A 17,718-nucleotide genomic window follows, 5' to 3' on the forward strand; every position below is an offset into this window, starting at 1 on the left:
GCAGGCAGCTCAAGGAATCTGATTCAACACCAGGACCAAATCTAGCCTGTCTGATGTGGGGGTACAATAAAAAATGTCAGGGGGCAGGGGATAGGAAGTCAGCAGGGCAGAGGATAGGGTCAGCGGTTTGTAGGGTGGTGTACAAGAGGTCAGCTGGGCAGAGAATGGGAGGTCAGCATTGGAGTGTACAGGAGTCAGCAAAGCAGAAGACAGGGGTCAATAGGGTGGAGAACAGGGTCCAGCAGGGTGGTCAAGAGATGCAAGAAGGGCAGAGGACAGGGGTCAGTAGGACAGAGGACAGGGTGTGAGCAGGGCAGTGTACAGGCACTAGCAGTGCAAAGGATGGGGTCAGCAGGGCAGTGTACAAGTGTCAGCAGGGCATAGGATGGCATCAGCAGGGCACAGGGTGGGGTCAGGGGGCAGAGGACAAGGGTCATTAGGGCAGAGGACAGGGTGTCAGCAGGGCAGTGTACAGGGGCTGGCAGTGCAGAGGATGGGCTTAGCAGGGCAATGTACAATCATCAGTGCATAGGACAGGGGTCAGCGGGGCATAGGACAGGGGTCAGCGGGCATCAGCAGGGTATAGGATGGGGTTACTGGGGCATAGGATGGTATCAGCAGGGCATAGGACGGGGTCAACAGAGCAGAGGATTGGGTCAGCAGGAAAAAGGACAGGGTAGCAGGGCATGGGACAGGAGTCAGTAGGGCAGAGGATGGGGTCACTGCTGGCAGGGCTCTCAGCACAGTTTATCTTCCCCACACTGCACACAGCTGAGGTTGGTGTAGCTGGCTGTTGCATCTCTGCTGCCTTTCCAATTTGAGGATTTCATAGGTCAGAACTGCAACAGCCAGCTATACACTTTGCAGCTTGTCTATACAAGAATCCAATCTCAGCTGTGTGGGTAGGAGCAGCCCTGCTGTATGTCCTATGTGAGGCTGAATGCAAACTGTGGGTGGGGGGAGAAGCTTACCAACTCGGACACAGCATCCATGGGAGTGAAGGTGCACTACCCCCTAGATCCAGCCATTATCAACACTCCAGCTGAGTGGGGTGGGGTGGGCGGGACACCCCTGTGTAGCCGGCCGCACCCCCCAGCCAGCTTTGTTGATGTCTGGCATGCTTGCCAGGGGTTGCTTGAGTAGATGGAAACTCAAGTTACAGGGAGGCCGCACAGGTCCCCTGAAGAATGGGCAGAATCGCCAGTGCGACCCCTGACATTACGCTCATGGTGTCACCCCTCTGGCAGATGTCACCTGGGTTCGGTCCACACCCCCTGCACCCCTATAGTGATGCCACTGCTGGAGGCAATTTACAGCACACATTAATTTTGGTAGCATAATTATTAACATGGAATGTAAAGTTCCACTTTAGAATTATAGTTTTTGGTTAATCATTAATGGCATGATCCCAAGCTGATTTAAATACTCAATTTGATGTTAGGTCCAGCATTCGTCCATCTAGGAAGACCAAGTGCTTTCCAATGTCATTAATTTTTCTTGTTAATGAACCACCATGGTATCTTGCTAATCTTTCATTCATATCTTTGGAAAGGAAGGGGCTTAACATGCATGTACTGCTTTAGTCTGTGGGGAAAAAAAAAAACGCAGACCATTGGGCAGATGTCTCCCCATCATTAAGCTTAGAGTGATATTTGCCCATCTATGGTTAGCCTTAGCTATGTGAAACCTAGGTGATTTTACAGGCACCTACAGCCATTGAGGAAGGGAACGTGTTGCACAAATTTTCCCCAGAATTCCAATTAACTTTTGCTGCCTTACCCTTAGGACAGTCATGTACAAAAGCTCCAGTTTCTTCAACTATATTTTTTTAAAGCTTAAAGAACTGAACTACGGTGCAATCATTAGGAGCACTTTTAAAGCCTGCAAGATGCTAGTGAGAGTTTCTATACTAGGAAGTTCTATTTGAATTGAATTATAACCTCTAAGGTATATATATATAAAAAAATAGAGAAAGTTAAAAAATAATTCTCTGTAAAAATAGCATGAAGCAAAGTTGCATGCTATAATTTTGAGTGACAACCTATATTATAGCACAGAGTGAATAGATAGTCGAAACCTTTGCTTGCAAAAAAGACTTGTACAGCACCTCTACAGTCAGAGTTAAAAATAGCAGCGCAGTTTAAGATGATATAGTAACTTGGATCTGAATAACAGTAGGTAGACATACCACCAAATGATTTTAACTTGGTGAAAAAGGACAAGAAAAGCTTGACAGGAAAAAAAAAAGGTTTAATGTAAAAAAAGAAAAATTAGATATATGCCTGACCTTCACCCCTGAGCATGCTAATTCACACACAGGAAATCAAGTTTTTTTTAAATCACTTGGAATAGGTTTGGTGGGTGCCTGTCTTATATTTGACAAAGTTTATTTTTACACCAATTTAAATTAATTTAAATGTAACATCAAATCATTTAGAATAAATATATTTTAAGTAAGGGTAGACACTGGAGTTTTGAATCACCCAATAACTGTTATCTCTCATGAAACTAAGATCTCTCTGAGTTTTCAGCATTGTCTCATCTATGAAGAAGCCTCACTCATATGCCCCGCACACACGGTCGGATTTTCCGATGTAAAATGTCCGATCGGAGCGTGTTGTCGGAAATTCCGACCGTGTGTGGGCTCCATCGGACATTTTCCATCGGATTTTCCGACACACAAAGTTGGAGAGCAGGAGATAAAATTTTCCGACAACAAAATCCGTTGTCGGAAATTCCGATCGTGTGTACACAAATCCGACGGACAAAGTGCCACGCATGCTCAGAATAAATAAAGAGATGAAAGCTATTGGCCACTGCCCCGTTTATAGTCCCGACGTACATGTTTTACGTCACCGCGTTTAAAACGATCGGATTTTCCGACAACTTTGTGTGACCGTGTGTATGCAAGTCAAGTTTGAGCCAACATCCGTCGGAAAAAATCCTAGGATTTTGTTGTCGGAATGTCCGAACAAAGTCCGACCGTGTGTACGCCCTATTAGTGTTGCACTATACTGTTATGTAAAAATCATAAAAAAATAAGAATAACCCCAACAATGAGAATAGCCATGCTCCTATACTGCCCAAAGTAGCTGTGCAAGTCTGGGGACTTAGCAAGAGAGATGTCACCACTGGAGTGACCGAGACATATTAGAGACTGGAAAAGAGTGGATGGACTGACCTTTTATACCCAAATTCCTTGGACTTGGCAGATCCTAAAATGACAGAAAAACCAAAAGATGATAAGTGTGAATGTTTGATAAGTGTAGCTTTGTTTATACTCACTTCCTCACCTAAACCAGCCTTTCTCAACCAGGGTTCTATGGGGCACTAGGGTTTCTCCAGCGGTAGCTAGGGATTCCTTAAGCATTAAACCATTTCTACTTCTCAGATACCATTGACCCAAAGGATCTTCGTTTTCTCTAATGGGATTGTTCCAATTGACAAAAAAGCTAAGGAGCATTCTGCCCTCTAACCATAATGCTAATGTCCCATAAGCTGTATATATAGTTGTTATTATTATCTAGGGTTCCCTGAGACCTGAAAGTTATTATAAGGGTTCCTCCACATTGATAACGTTTGGGAAAGCCTGACCTAGACATTCAAGCCAGTCTGTGATCTGTGTTGACTGCCGATGACTGCCCATGAATTTTTATATAAATGACATTATGCTCAGGGACATTAAGTCGGGGCTTTTTTTCTATCTGCTCTATTAATAATCATCCCATGGAATTAAAGGAGAAGCTGCAAAGCATGCAGAGAATCCAGGAAGTTGTGAAAAGAGATGGCCAGCAGACAGGCAGCACTCACAAAATTAAAGGAGATTTTTGAAGTAAGCTTTTAATGGACTGTCAAATATAGCTATTGTTTGTATTACTATTAAAGTGCTGATGTTATAAAATTAAAGTGTATCATGTGACCATAGAACTCCTTTACCAGAACAGCATTGTGTCTGCTCAGTACAAGCCAGCACTGCTGCTGTGTGAGTATTTTAGTAGATTATGGCCAAACTTTGCTAAACAATCAGACCACTAAAAGATCGTTTTTGCCTCAACAGGCATGCTCCTGTGCTATGAGCATGTATCTGCTTTAGTAAACAGTCAGCACCCCACTATCTTTCTTGGTTTAGGGGAACTTTAGGATAAAATGGATGCACACCATTCAAAGCGTTATTGTTGCCCAATCAAACCAAAACTGAAAGTACACATGATATAAATAGCTTTTACAAGACACCCATTTTGCATATTTGTATACATTTTTATTAATAGGTGTTATTCCAAATACTCGCTTCTATGTATGATTTGTACATACATATATATGCACATGGGGACAGCCATATTTGCTCATTCCACAATCAGGTTCTGCTTCCTGGTTTGTAGTGCCATACAGTTGCTGTGTTTCACTGCTCTGTCTCACCCTGTCTGGCAGATGTGTTATCCAAACAGTTGTTAAGAAGGTAGTTTGACTTATCACAAATTGAATGCTTGCTCCCCCTTGTGGCTAATTTACAAATCACTAAATTTACAGCTAAGCTCCAGGAATTATATTTTTTGTATACTTACATTTGGCAAGCTTGGGTCGATGTACGTGTAGCCCCCTTGAATTGAGTTGAATTAAAAGCTGATCCAATGCACAGTGTGTTGGAACATTCTGCCATAGCCACCACAGTAACATTTGGATGTTCAATCAGGGGCGGCCCGTCCATTAAGGGCGCACGGGCACCGCCCCCTCTCACCAGCCACCCCCTCTATGACTAATGGATAGATTCATGCACAGCATGAATCTATCCAAGGCCGCCGCTGCCACACCCTATTCAGAAGTCCGGCCCCTTTTCAGACACCAGGTGCCTGAATTCCAGCAGCAGGGGTGTTTTTTTTTAAGCACCCGATTAGAGCCATAGGCTCTAATAGGCTTCAAAAAAGTTGGACTTGGATCTCAGCACGCAGTCCACCCAGGTGAATATTTGCTTTTCTAACACTGAACCGCCTCTCCGCCAATCAGGTAGCGTGGGTCTAATACCCGTCACCTGATTGGCTGAAGGCACAGGTGCCCCGATTGGATGCCTAGCAAACCGAAAAAGAGAGGAGGGGGACACAGGAGCCGTCCCACAGCTCACCGCCATTACCCACTGCCTGATCCGCCACTAAGATGGGGTAAGTGCCAGGCGGACAGTGGGTGAGTGGGGATCACAGTGGTGGCATTTGATGGGCACAAGTGGCAGCATTTGATGGGCACAAGTGGCGGCATTTGATGGGTACAAGTGGCTGCATTTGACGGGCACAATTGGCTGCATATGATGGGCACAAGTGGCTGCATATGACAGGCACAATTGCCTTTATTTGATGGGTGCAAGTGGCTGCATATGATGGGCACAAGTGGCTGCATTTGACGGGGACGAGTGGCTGCATTTGACAGGCACAAGTATCTGCATTTGACAGGCACAAGTGGCTGCATTTAATGGGCACAAGTGGCTACATTTGATGGGCACAAGTGGCTGCATTTGACGGGCACAAGTTGCTGCATTTAATGGGCACAAGTGGCTGCATATGATGGGCACAAGTGGCTGCATTTGACGGGCACAAGTGGCTGCATTTAATGGGCACAAGTGGCTGCATATGATGGGCACAAGTGGCTGCATTTGACGGGCACAAGTGGCTGAATTTGTTGGGCACAAGTGGCTGCATTTGATGGGCACAAGTGGCTGCATATGATGGGCACAAGTGGCTACATATGATGGGCACAGTGGCTGTATATGATGGGCAGAGTGGCTGCATTTGATGGGGTACAAGTGGCTGCATATGATGGGCAGAGTGGCTGAATATGATGGGTACAGTGGCTGCATTTGATGGGCACAATGGCTGCATATAATGGGCACAGTGGCTGCATTTGATGGGGCACAAGTGGCTGCATAAGATGGGCACAGTGGCTGCATATGATGGGCACAGTGGCTGCATTTGATGGGGTACAAGTGGCTGCATATGATGGGCACATGTGGCTGCATTTGACGGGCACAAGTGGCTGCATTTAATGGGCACAAGTGGCTGCATATGATGGGCACAAGTGGCTGCATTTGACGGGCACAAGTGGCTGCATTTAATGGGCACAAGTGGCTGCATATGATGGGCACAAGTGGCTGCATTTGACGGGCACAAGTGGCTGAATTTGTTGGGCACAAGTGGCTGCATTTGATGGGCACAAGTGGCTGCATATGATGGGCACAAGTGGCTACATATGATGGGCACAGTGGCTGTATATGATGGGCAGAGTGGCTGCATTTGATGGGGTACAAGTGGCTGCATATGATGGGCACAGTGGCTGAATATGATGGGTACAGTGGCTGCATTTGATGGGCACAATGGCTGCATATAATGGGCACAGTGGCTGCATTTGATGGGGCACAAGTGGCTGCATAAGATGGGCACAGTGGCTGCATATGATGGGCACAGTGGCTGCATTTGATGGGGTACAAGTGGCTGCATATGATGGGCACAGTGGCTGAATATGATGGGTACAGTGGCTGCATTTGATGGGCACAATGGCTGCATATGATGGGCACAGTGGCTGCATTTGATGGGGCACAAGTGGCTGCATATGATGGGCACAAGTGGCTACATATGATGGGCACAATGGCTGCATATGATGGGGACAATGGCTGCATATGATGGGCACAAGTGGCTACATATGATGGGCACAATGGCTGCATATGATGGGGACAATGGCTGCATATGATGGGCACAGTGAGGCTGCAACTGATGTTTTTTTTCAGTATTTTTCAGTTTGTTTGCGCTCTTACAAAAATTTTGAGCACCAGCCGCCACTGTGTTCAACCATTGATGGACCATGCATGCATTCACAGGAAGTTCATGTGATGTGTACAGCAAAGAAAACATGAACGGGGAAAAAGGAAAAAATATATTTAAAAATGCAATCCTCTTTTAGACCCCTTTCACACCGAGGGCGTTTTGCAGACACTATAGCGTTAAAAGTAGCGCCTGCAATTCGCCCTCAAAAAGCTGCAGCATTGTCTCCAGTGTGAAAGCCCTGCCAGCAGCTTCTTTGGAGCAGTGAAGGAGCAGTGTGTTTAACGCTCCTCCACCACTGCTCCCCATTGAAATCAATGGGGCAGCGCTGGGATACCGCTGGCAAAATGCCGCTATTGCGGCGCATTGCGGGTGGTTTTAACCCTTTCTCGGCCGCTAGCGGGGGGTAAAAGCGCCCCGCTAGCGGCCGAAATGCGCCGCTAATCTGACGGTAAAACGCCGCTATTTTTGGCAGCGTTTTTTACCGCCGACGCTATGGGTGGCCCGGTGTAAAAGGGCTAAGCCTTATATTGCTTTACAAACCGAGTATTCATTTCTGGGAGTGAAGTTCTGCTTCAAGCTACAGTCTGCTAAATCTGTTTACCTATTTTCTGCAAAGTTATCACCAGCACAGTGTTTAGATTTGTATGCTTTGCTTCAGTTCACACATACAGGTGAATTTAACTTTACTTGAGCTTATTGAAGCAATGCCATTTCAATCATCCAGTCGTGCAAAGAAAATTACTGTTTTTCTTTTTAATTTCTCTACAAGTTATTAGCTGTTCAAAGTGAATAGAATAGGCTAAGCAAAAAAAAAATGTACTTCTTTGGTACATCACCCTTCTTATTGTGTATGTGGAGGGGGGTCACACTAGCAGCAGACCAATATTGTCCCTAAAGTGTCAATAAACCCACTGTCATTGTGTCCCTTTTATTGTGCATTTAATATATATTAAAATACCCGTTGACCCTGCCAGTGACTTCCTCTTGCCTGTTGGCAGTGGCAATGATTTGCATGCTTTTCTAACCTCTACAGCATCTCCAACACTTGTGAGCATGCTCTGGGTGTCTGCTGCTTACACTGTTCTCTAATTGGCCCACGTGGTGGGCAGAACCCTGCATTGCCATTATTTGTGCACATGCAATGGGTATCGGAGGTTTTCTCTGCTGTCTGAACGACCTGGGCAGTGAATGGGAACTCTGCCCTACTAAGAATTATGATGACAATAGGAGGCACTGCCAATCAAACACTTTTATATGCCCTGTCAGAAAGTTCTGCTGGTGAACTAGGCAGCTGGAAGACTAATGGGTTGGGTAAAGCCTCGTACACACAATGAGAATATCAGATGAATGATCGTCCGTTTTTGTTTTGTTTTTTTGCACACTAGTCTCATATTGAAAATGAAAGTTACTAAAGTTACGAAAATTTTTGTACGACAGAATACAACTTGGGAAGTGATGTAATGTGTTGTATTGTATTGTAATGTATTCTTTCGTTTCCGACCATGCATGGTCTTGGCTTTCCGATTTTTTTTTTTTTCAGAAGAATACTCTACTGATTAAATGAAAATCATTTGTTCTGGTATCGTACAAGAAAAAGTTTTGTGTTTGTCCTTCGGGATAATTTCGCATGAACTGTAGTGATCGGCTCTCAAAAGCTGTGTACCAATGATTAGATTATCATACGATCGCTTTGAAAGTGGTATTTTTCACCAGGTTTTCTCATTGTGTGGACTAGACATTAGAGTGCATAATTAACAGTGGCTCCTCCTGTCCCATAGCCAGGCCCTTATCACTGTGATTGCCAGTGGCTCCCAAGTGTCTTCTGCAGTCTAAGCCCTTCAAACAGCAGGGAGAAGAGGGAAGCAAGCAGTTAAGTGATCATAAAAAAAGATCCTGTAAAAAGATGATTGCGTGCAATAAATAATGGCGAATGGATGAAAGTTCCTAGCAATGGTACCAGGTGTGTTTTCATTTCTTTGACTGCTTTTGCACTTCAGCGGGCCATAGATAGTCCAATTTTCTTTCCTTGATCGCTTGATTCCCCATCAACACAGTCAGTGTCAATGCCAAAAACCTACATGCTGGTTGTACCAAGGTCAATCGATGGATCAACTTGGCTGCTGTACCTTCAGCCTGCCCATACATGGTTGGAATCTCGGCCAGTCCCGGCTGAACCATCCAAGATTCAATCTATGACCAGCTTTACAAAGCTTTAACACAATGAGATGTCCTTGTAAAAAGCTTTTGGCCTTTTTTGTTAACCGATGCAGTCTGTAACAAATTTCATTCACAGGTAAGCACTCTTTCTTCTGGCTCTTAGAGTAGTGATCGCTGTGCTTTGGTTGACTTGCTCCTTTAAGTATATAAGAATCTATATGCATGCATTGAGTTTAAGAAAGATGATCCATGCTCTAAGCACTATAATAGAAGAATAGAATAACTACACCCAGCTCCTGATTTTAGAAGAGATGGCATACATTACAATATGGTGCATTGCAGTGCGGGTCACTCTGGCTATGCTAATTGGGGAGCATAATTACTTCAAGCGCTTCTCCGTCCCACTTTGATGGAGACCATATTTGACTAATGAAATGAAGAAGTACTAAATTAAATTCTCAGGGAAGGGCTATAGAAATTTCCTGCACATCACTACAAGACTTCTGTGACATATTAAGAAAAAGCTGTTCAGTCTGCACATGCAGAAATTCACTTTGCTTAAGGCAAGTTAATATGAATTAGCCTTTTCTACGTTTTCTTCATCTTAAAGACCAAGGATTCTATATTGAATTAGTATAACGGCTGATCATTCATAGAACTTGACTTCACATGTATATGGGTTTTGTAGGCATTGCTCTTTTTAGAGCTAAAAAGGAGACCGCAGACACTCAGATGAAGCATTATTTCCTGTATTTTATAAATGTGAGCCCTGAAATGTTTAGGGCCAGTTCACACCACATGCAGTCCAGTGCGTTTTTTATTTCTGCATCAAAAATGCATGGATAGTAGGTTATATGGTTTTCAATGGGATAGTTCAACCAGTGCTTGCAGTTCCAGTGTGTTCCAGTTCCAGAAAAAAAAGTAGAACATGCTGCATTTTTCCTGCACTGGACTGTACTGGAACGCACCAGAATGCACCTAAACGCACCAAAAACGCACTGGAACACACATGTCCTTATTTAGGGTTAAGAAAAAGCGAGGGGGGAACAAATGCACTGGACTGCATGAAAAACGCGCATGCAGAAAAGCATCTGGAATGCATCCGTACTGAGTTTCTATGGTGTGAACTGTCCCTGTACTGATAAAATACACAGAATGCTAGAACTTTTCATTTGAAAATATTCATTGCCTGGCTGCTAAATTGATCCAAAGACTTCAATATTTTGGGTTTAATTTATTAGAAAGATTATTCACTAAAAAAATAAATCTTTACTCCAAACTGCTCTATACACCCCTAACTTCCAATATACCACCCCAAACTGCCCTCATACACCCCCAAACTGCCAATATACCACCCCAAACCACCCTATACCACCCCCAAACTGCCAATATACCACCCCAAACTTCCCTAAACCACCCCAAATCACCCCCAAACTACCAATATACCACCCCAAACTACCCTAAACCACCCCAAATCACCCTCAAACTGCCAATATACCACCAAAACTGCCCTATACCACCCCAAACTGCCAATATACCACCCCAAACTGCCCTATACCACCCCAAAATGCCAATATACCACCTCAACCTGCCATATACCATCACAGCCTGCCCTATACCACCCCAAACTGCCAATATACCTCCCCAAATTACCCTATATCACCCAAACTGCCAGATACCATCCTAACCTGTCCTATACCACCGTAACCTGCCCTATACCACCTTAACCTGCCCTATACCATCCCAACCTGCCCTATACCACCCTAACCTGCCATTATACCACCCTAGCCTGCCACTATACCACCCTAGCTTGCCACTATACCACCCTATACTACCCTACCCTGCAACTATATCACCCTATACTATCATTTACAAGGGCCAGTTTAGGGTGCACCTGTGACCGTGCGCTGCCTGCAGGGCGCTGGGCAGCCTAGACAGGAGAGGGGGTGACACCATGTTTTACCGCACCAGGTGACACCGACCCTAGTGACGCCACTGCCTGTGGTGGTCAGTGATTATTGGGTCAGTAGGACATAGGATGGTGCTTTTATCATGAGACATGAGCAGAGGAGTCAGCTGGTGATCGGGGCATATCACTGAAGAAGCTGCTAGGAGGTAAGATTAAGCAGAGCACACTTGTGTTGTGCTCTCAGACCTGCAGTGTGATGGCAGCAGCTGCCTGTGTAGTGGATCTGGGGAGGAGGAGGGGGGAGTGCAGAGGCAGTGAAGGGTTGAGAAGCTTTTAGCGCATTCCCGGAACAGTATATCTGGATGGGGCTGCTAGTGTTAAATGTGTGGCAGGTAGGGGGAGGGGAAGCCAGGCACACAGTGGGTAATGTTATGGTAGTTGTTTGGGCTGTCCTCTCCTCTCCTCTCTCACCCAGCTGCATTTACTCCCAGTCTGAGAGCAGAGATCAGAGCTTCTCCCAGGCAGGGGGGATCTGATCATACTGGATGGCATGGTGACATTGTGCTGGGAGGACAGGAGATGACAGCAGGAGGGGAAGATAAGCTTCCTTCACTGTACACTGATCTGTGCTGGATCAGAACACTGACAGGCAGATCTACCATCTCCTGATCATTAAATATCTCCTTCCTCACTGCATCCATCCACCCATCCATCCACCCACCAATCTATCCATCCACCTATCCACCCACCCATCCATCCACCCACCCACCTATCCACCCACCAATCTATACCCATCTACCCACCTACCCACCTACCTACCTATCCATGCATCCATCCATCCATCCACCCATCCATCCACCCACCAATCTATCCATCCACCTATCCACCCACCCATCCATCCACCCATCTATCCACCCACCCACCTATCCACCCACCAATCTATACCCATCTACCCACCTACCCACCTACCTACCTATCCATGCATCCATCCATCCATCCATCCACCCACCAATCCATCCACCCACCCATCCATCCACCCACCCATCCATCCACTCACTCACCTATCCACCCACCAATCTATTCATCCACCCACCTATCCACCCACCCATCCATCCACCCATCCATCCACCCACCCACCTATCCACCCACCAATCTATACCCATCCACCTACCTACCTATCCATGCATCCATCCATGCATCCATCCATCCATCCACCCACCCACCAATCCATCCACCCACCCATCCATCCACTCACCCACCTATCCACCCACCAATCTATTCATCCACCCACCCATCCACCCACCTATCCACCCACCTATCCATCCACCCATCCATCCATCCACCCACCCACCCATCCACCTATTCATCCATCCGTCCACCTATCCACCCACCCAACCATCCATCCATCCATCCATCCACCCACCTATACACCCACCAATCTATCCATCCACACACCCATTCACCAACCTATCCACCCACCTATCCATCCACCCACCCATCCATCCACCCATCCACCCATCCATCCATCCATCCAATCCATCCATCCACCCACCCATCCACCTATCCACCCAACCATCCATCCATCCATCCACCTATTCACCCACCCACCTATCCACCCACCCACCTATCCACCCACCAATCTATCCATCCACCAACCCATCTGTCCACCCACCTATCCACCCACCAATCTATCCATCCACCCACTCAACCATCCATCCACAATCCATCCACCCGCCCATCCATCCACCTATCCATCCATCCATCCACCCACCCACCCGTCCACCTATCCACCCACCCAACCCAACCATCCATCCATCCATCCACCTATTCACCCACCCACCTATCCACCCACCAATCTATCCATCCACCCACTCAACCATCCATCCACAATCCATCCACCTGCCCATCCATCCACCTATCCATCCATCCATCCACCCACCCATCCGTCCACCTATCCACCCACCCAACCATCCATCCATCCACCCACCTATTCACCCACCCACCTATCCACCCACCCACCTATCCATCCATCCACCCACCTATCCATCTATCCATCAATCCATCCACCCGTCCATCCATCCTCCCACCCATCCATCCATAAATCCATCCACCCACCTACTCACCTACCTGTCCATCCATCCCTGCACACCCCTTCCTGCTGTTTGTGTATATCCTGGCTATCCCTCCTCTTTCCTATATCAAAGCAGTTTATTTCTTGATATTGTCCTAAAGCTGACCATACTCTGCCCAATCCCCTTTTTCAGCAGACTATACACAATACAGTCTGTGCAATCTCCTATAGATCTCCCAGAACGACCGCTTTCGAGCGCACATGGGCTGTGCATCGCGGCAATCGGTGGTGCGGTGTGTCAGTCTACACCAATCTCGGTAAAGAGCCTCTGACGGAGGCTCTTTACCACATGATCAGCCGTGTCCAATCACAGCTGATCACAATGTAAACAGGAAGAGCCCTTGACTGGCTTTTTCTCACTCGCGTCTGACAGACGCGAGTAGAGGAGATCCGATCGACTGCTCTCCTGACAGGGAGGATCTGGATGCCGCCAGGACCACCAGGGATGGCCACCACACTGGACCACCAGGTATGCCACCCTTGACCACCAGGGAAATGCCAATCAGTGCCCAGGCAGCTGCCAATCAGTGCCCATCCCCAATGGCTGCCAGTGCCAGTGCCATCATGATGCCTAACAATGCCATCTATCTGTTCTGTATATCAGTGCCACGTATCAGTGCCCAGCAGTGCCGACTATCAGTGCCCATCAGTGCCCAGGAGTGTCGCCTATCAGTGCAACCCATAAGTATCCATCAGCGCAGCCTTTCTGTGCCCATCAGTGTCACCTATCAGTGCCCATCAGTGCCCACCATTGCCACCCATGAGTGCCCATCAGTGTCGCCTATCAATGCCCATCAGTGCTACATATCAGTGCCACCCATCAGTGCCGCCAACCAGCAGGGCAGTCTTGCTGAGCAGGCACCCCTGGGCACTGCCCAGGGGCCCCAGGTTCACCTGGGGCCCCATCAGAGCCAGACAAATAGAAGAAGCAGTGGGGCAAGGGAGTCTGGCTTAGCGGGCACAGGCAGTCCGGTGGGCAGAGCTACCATCAGAGGGGTACAGCCCATACACTAAGGGCCCGAGCGTCTAGAAGAGCCCGGCTGTCTGGCAGAGATAGGAGAAGGGAGGGGCAGGTGCAGGAGAGCTCCGTGCCTATGCTGGATTTTGGAATGTGTGTGAGAGACATGGAGCTGACATAGGGCTCTTTGCTGCCCCCTCTGGTTAATTCCGGCGTGTGCACCCTTTGTGTGTCCTGCACAAGAGCTGAGACAAGAAACACCACCTAACAAGTAAGGGGGGTTGTATGTCTGTGTACATGTGTGTGTGCCTGTGTGTGTGTCTGTGTACATGTATGTGTCTGTGTACATGTGTGTGTGGGTGTGTCTGTGTACATGTGTGTGTGTGTGCCTGTGTACATGTGTGTGTGTGTATATATGTGTGTGTCTGTGTACATGTGTATGCCTGTGTGCATGTGTGTGTCTGTGTACATGTGTATGTGTGTCTGTGTACGTGTGTATGGTTAATTCCGGCATGTGCACCCTTCGTGTGTCCTTCACAAGAGCTGGTACAAGGAACACCACCTAACAAGTAAGGGGGGGTTGTGTGTCTGTGTACATGTGTGTGCGTCTGTGTACATGTGTGTGCCTGTGTGTCTGTGTACATGTGCATGTATGTCTGTGTACGTGTGTGTGTCATATATACACATGTGAAGGGGGCTGCGACCGTAAAGGTGTGAGGGGGCTGAGAGCGTACAGGTGTGAGGGGGCTAAGAGCATACAGGTGTGAGTGGGGCTGCGAGCATACAGGTGTGAGGGGGGCTGCAAGCGTACAGGTGTGAGGGGGGCTGAGAGCATACAGGTGTGAGCGGGGCTGCAAGCGTACAGGTGTGAGGGGGCTAAAAGCATACAGGTGTGAGGGGGGCTGAGAGCTTACAGGTGTGAGGGTCCGAGAGCGTACAGGTGTGAGGGGGGGCTGCAAGTGTACAGGTGTGAGGGGTGCTGAGAGCATACAGGTGTGAGGGAGCTGAGAGCATACAGGTGTGAGGGAGCTGAGAGCGTACAGGTGTGAGGGGGGCTGAGAGTGTACAGGTGTGAGGGGGGCTGAGAGCGTACAGGTGTGAGGGAGCTGAGAGCGTACAGGTGTGAGGGGGGCTGAGAGCGTACAGGTGTGAGGGGGGCTAAGAGTGTGAAGGTGTGAGGGGGGCTGAGAGCATACAGGTGTGAGGGATGCTGAGAGCATACAGGTGTGAGGGGGGCTGAGAGCGTACAGGTGTGAGGGGGGCTAAGAGTGTATAGGTGTGAGGGGGGCTGAGAGCATACAGGTGTGAGGGAGGCTGCGAGCGTACAGGTGTGAGGGGGCTTAGAGCATACAGGTATGAGGGGGGCTGCGAGCATACAGGTGTGAGGGGGCTGCAAGCGTACAGGTGTGAGGGGGGCTGAGAGCATACAGGTGTGAGCGGGGCTGCGAGCATACAGGTGTGAGGGGGGGCTGAGAGCATACAGGTGTGAAGGGGGCTGAGAGCATACAGGTGTGAGGGGCTGAGAGTGTACAGGTGTGAGAGGGGGCTGCAAGCATACAGGTGTGAGGGGTGCTGAGAGCGTACAGGTGTGAGGGGGCTTAGAGCATACAGGTGTGAGGAGGGCTGAGAGCGTACAGGTGTGGGGGGGCTGAGAGCGTACAGGTGCGAGGGGGGCTAAGAGCATATGGGTGTGAGGGGGGCTGAGAGCATACAGGTGTGAGGGAGGCTGCGAGCGTACAGGTGTGAGGGGGGCTTAGAGCATACAGGTATGAGGGGGGCTGCGAGTGTACAGGTGTGAGGGGAGCTGTGAGCATACAGGTGTGAGGGGGGCTGAGAGCGCACAGGTGTGAAGGGGGCTTAGAGCGTATAGATGTGAGGGGCTGAGAGCGTACAGGTGTGAGGGGGGCTGCAAGCGTACAGGTGTGAGGGGTGCTGAGAGCGTACAGGTGTGAGGGAGCTGAGAGCGTACAGGTGTGAGGAGGGCTGAGAGCATACAGGTGTGAGGGGGGCTGAGAGCGTACAGGTGTGGGGGGGCTGAGAGAGTACAGGTGTGAGGGGGCTAAGAGCGTATAAGTGTGAGGGGGGCTGAGAGTGTACAGCTGTGAGGGGGGCTGAGAGCGTACAGCTGTGAGGGGGGCTTAGAGCGTACAGCTGTGAGGGGGGCTTAGAGCGTACAGGTATGGGGGGCTGCGAGCGTACAGGTGTGAGGGGAGCTGTGAGTGTACAGGCGTTAGGGGGGCTGAGAGCGTACAGGTGTGAGGGAGGCTGCGAGCATACAGGTGTGAGGGGGCTGAGAGCGTACAGGTGTGAGGGGGCTGCGAACGTACAGGTGTGAGGGGGCTGTGAGCTTACAGGTGTGAGGGGGCTGACAGCATACAGGTGTGAGGGGGGCTGCGAGCGTACAGGTGTGAGGTGAGTAAGAGCGTATAGGTGTGAGGGGGCTGAGAGCGTACAGGTGTGAGGGGGCTGAGAGTGAACAGATGTGAGGGGGGCTGAGAGCGTACAGGTGTGAGGGGGGCTGAGAGCGTACAGGTGTGAGGGGGGCTGTAAGCATACAGGTGTGAGGGGGCTGAGAGCGTACAGGTGTGGGGTGCTGAGAGCTTACAGGTGTGGGGTGCTGAGAGCGTACAGGTGTGAGGGGGGCTTAGAGTGTAGAGGTGTGAGGGGGGCTGAGAGCGTACAGGTGTGAGGGAGGCTGCAAGCGTACAGGTGTGAGGGGGCTGAGAGCGTACAGGTGTGAGGGGGGTTGCAAACGTACAGGTGTGAGGGGGCTGTGAGCTTACAGGTGTGAGGGGGCTGAGAGCATACAGGTGTGAGGGGGGCTGCGAGCTTACTGGTGTGAGGTGGGTAAGAGCGTACAGGTGTGAGGGGAGCTGTGAGCATACAGGTGTGAGGGGGCTGAGAGCGTACAGGTGTGAGGGGGGCTTAGAGCGTATAGGTGTGAAGGGGGCTTAGAGCGTATAGGTGTGAGGGGGGCTGAAAGCGTACAGGTGTGAGGGCGGCTGCGAGCGTACAGGTGTGAGGGGGCTGAGAGCATACAGGTGTGAGGGGGGTTGCGAACGTACAGGTGTGAGGGGGCTGTGAGCTTACAGGTGTGAGGGGGCTGAGAGCATACAGGTGTGAGGGGGGCTGCGAGCGTACAGGTGTGAGGTGGGTAAGACCGTACAGGTGTGAGGGGGCTGAGAGCGTACAGGTGTGAGGGGGGCTGAGAGCGTACAGATGTGAGGGGGGCTGATAGCGTACAGGTGTGAGGGGGGCTGAAAGCGTACAGGTGTGAGGGGGCTGTGAGCATACAGGTGTGAGGGGGCTGAGAGCGTACAGGTGTGAGGGGGGCTGAGAGCATACAGGTGTGGGGTGCTGAGAGCGTACAGGTGTGAGGAGGGCTTAGAGCGTACAGGTGTGAGGAGGGCTTAGAGCGTATAGGTGTGAGGGGTGCTGAGAGCGTACAGGTGTGAGGGGGCTGAGAGCAAACAGGTGTGAGGGGGGCTGCGAGCGTACAGGTGTGAGGGGGGCTGAGAGTGTACAGCTGTGAGGGGGGCCAAGAGCGTCCAGGTGTGAGGTTTGTAAATTGGGCAGGCTTGTAGGGGCCCCATAGCATTACTTTGCCCATGGGCCCATGATGTTATTAAGATGGCCCTGCCTACCAGTGCCCATCGTCAGTGCCTGTCAGTGCCCATCAGTGCCACCTCATTGGTGCCACCTTATCAGTGCCTGTCAGTACCGCCTTATCAGTGCCCATCAGTGAAGGAGAAAACTTACT

The 17,718-nt window shown here is 49.4% G+C and overlaps 1 long non-coding RNA gene across 6 annotated transcripts in view; it reads right to left on the minus strand.

The window, feature by feature from the left end:
* The window catches only part of LOC141136492 (uncharacterized), a 94,631-nt gene that overhangs the window by 45,601 nt on the left and 31,312 nt on the right, over window positions 1-17,718 (minus strand). For all 6 annotated transcript variants that reach the window (XR_012243676.1, XR_012243674.1, XR_012243675.1 and 3 more), the window contains exon 4: window positions 3,182-3,215. This is a non-coding gene — a long non-coding RNA (uncharacterized lncRNA). The remainder of the gene's footprint in view (window positions 1-3,181; window positions 3,216-17,718) is intronic.

This window comes from Aquarana catesbeiana, linkage group LG01 (assembly GCF_042186555.1).
Source record: "Aquarana catesbeiana isolate 2022-GZ linkage group LG01, ASM4218655v1, whole genome shotgun sequence".
NCBI lineage: Eukaryota > Metazoa > Chordata > Amphibia > Anura > Ranidae > Aquarana > Aquarana catesbeiana.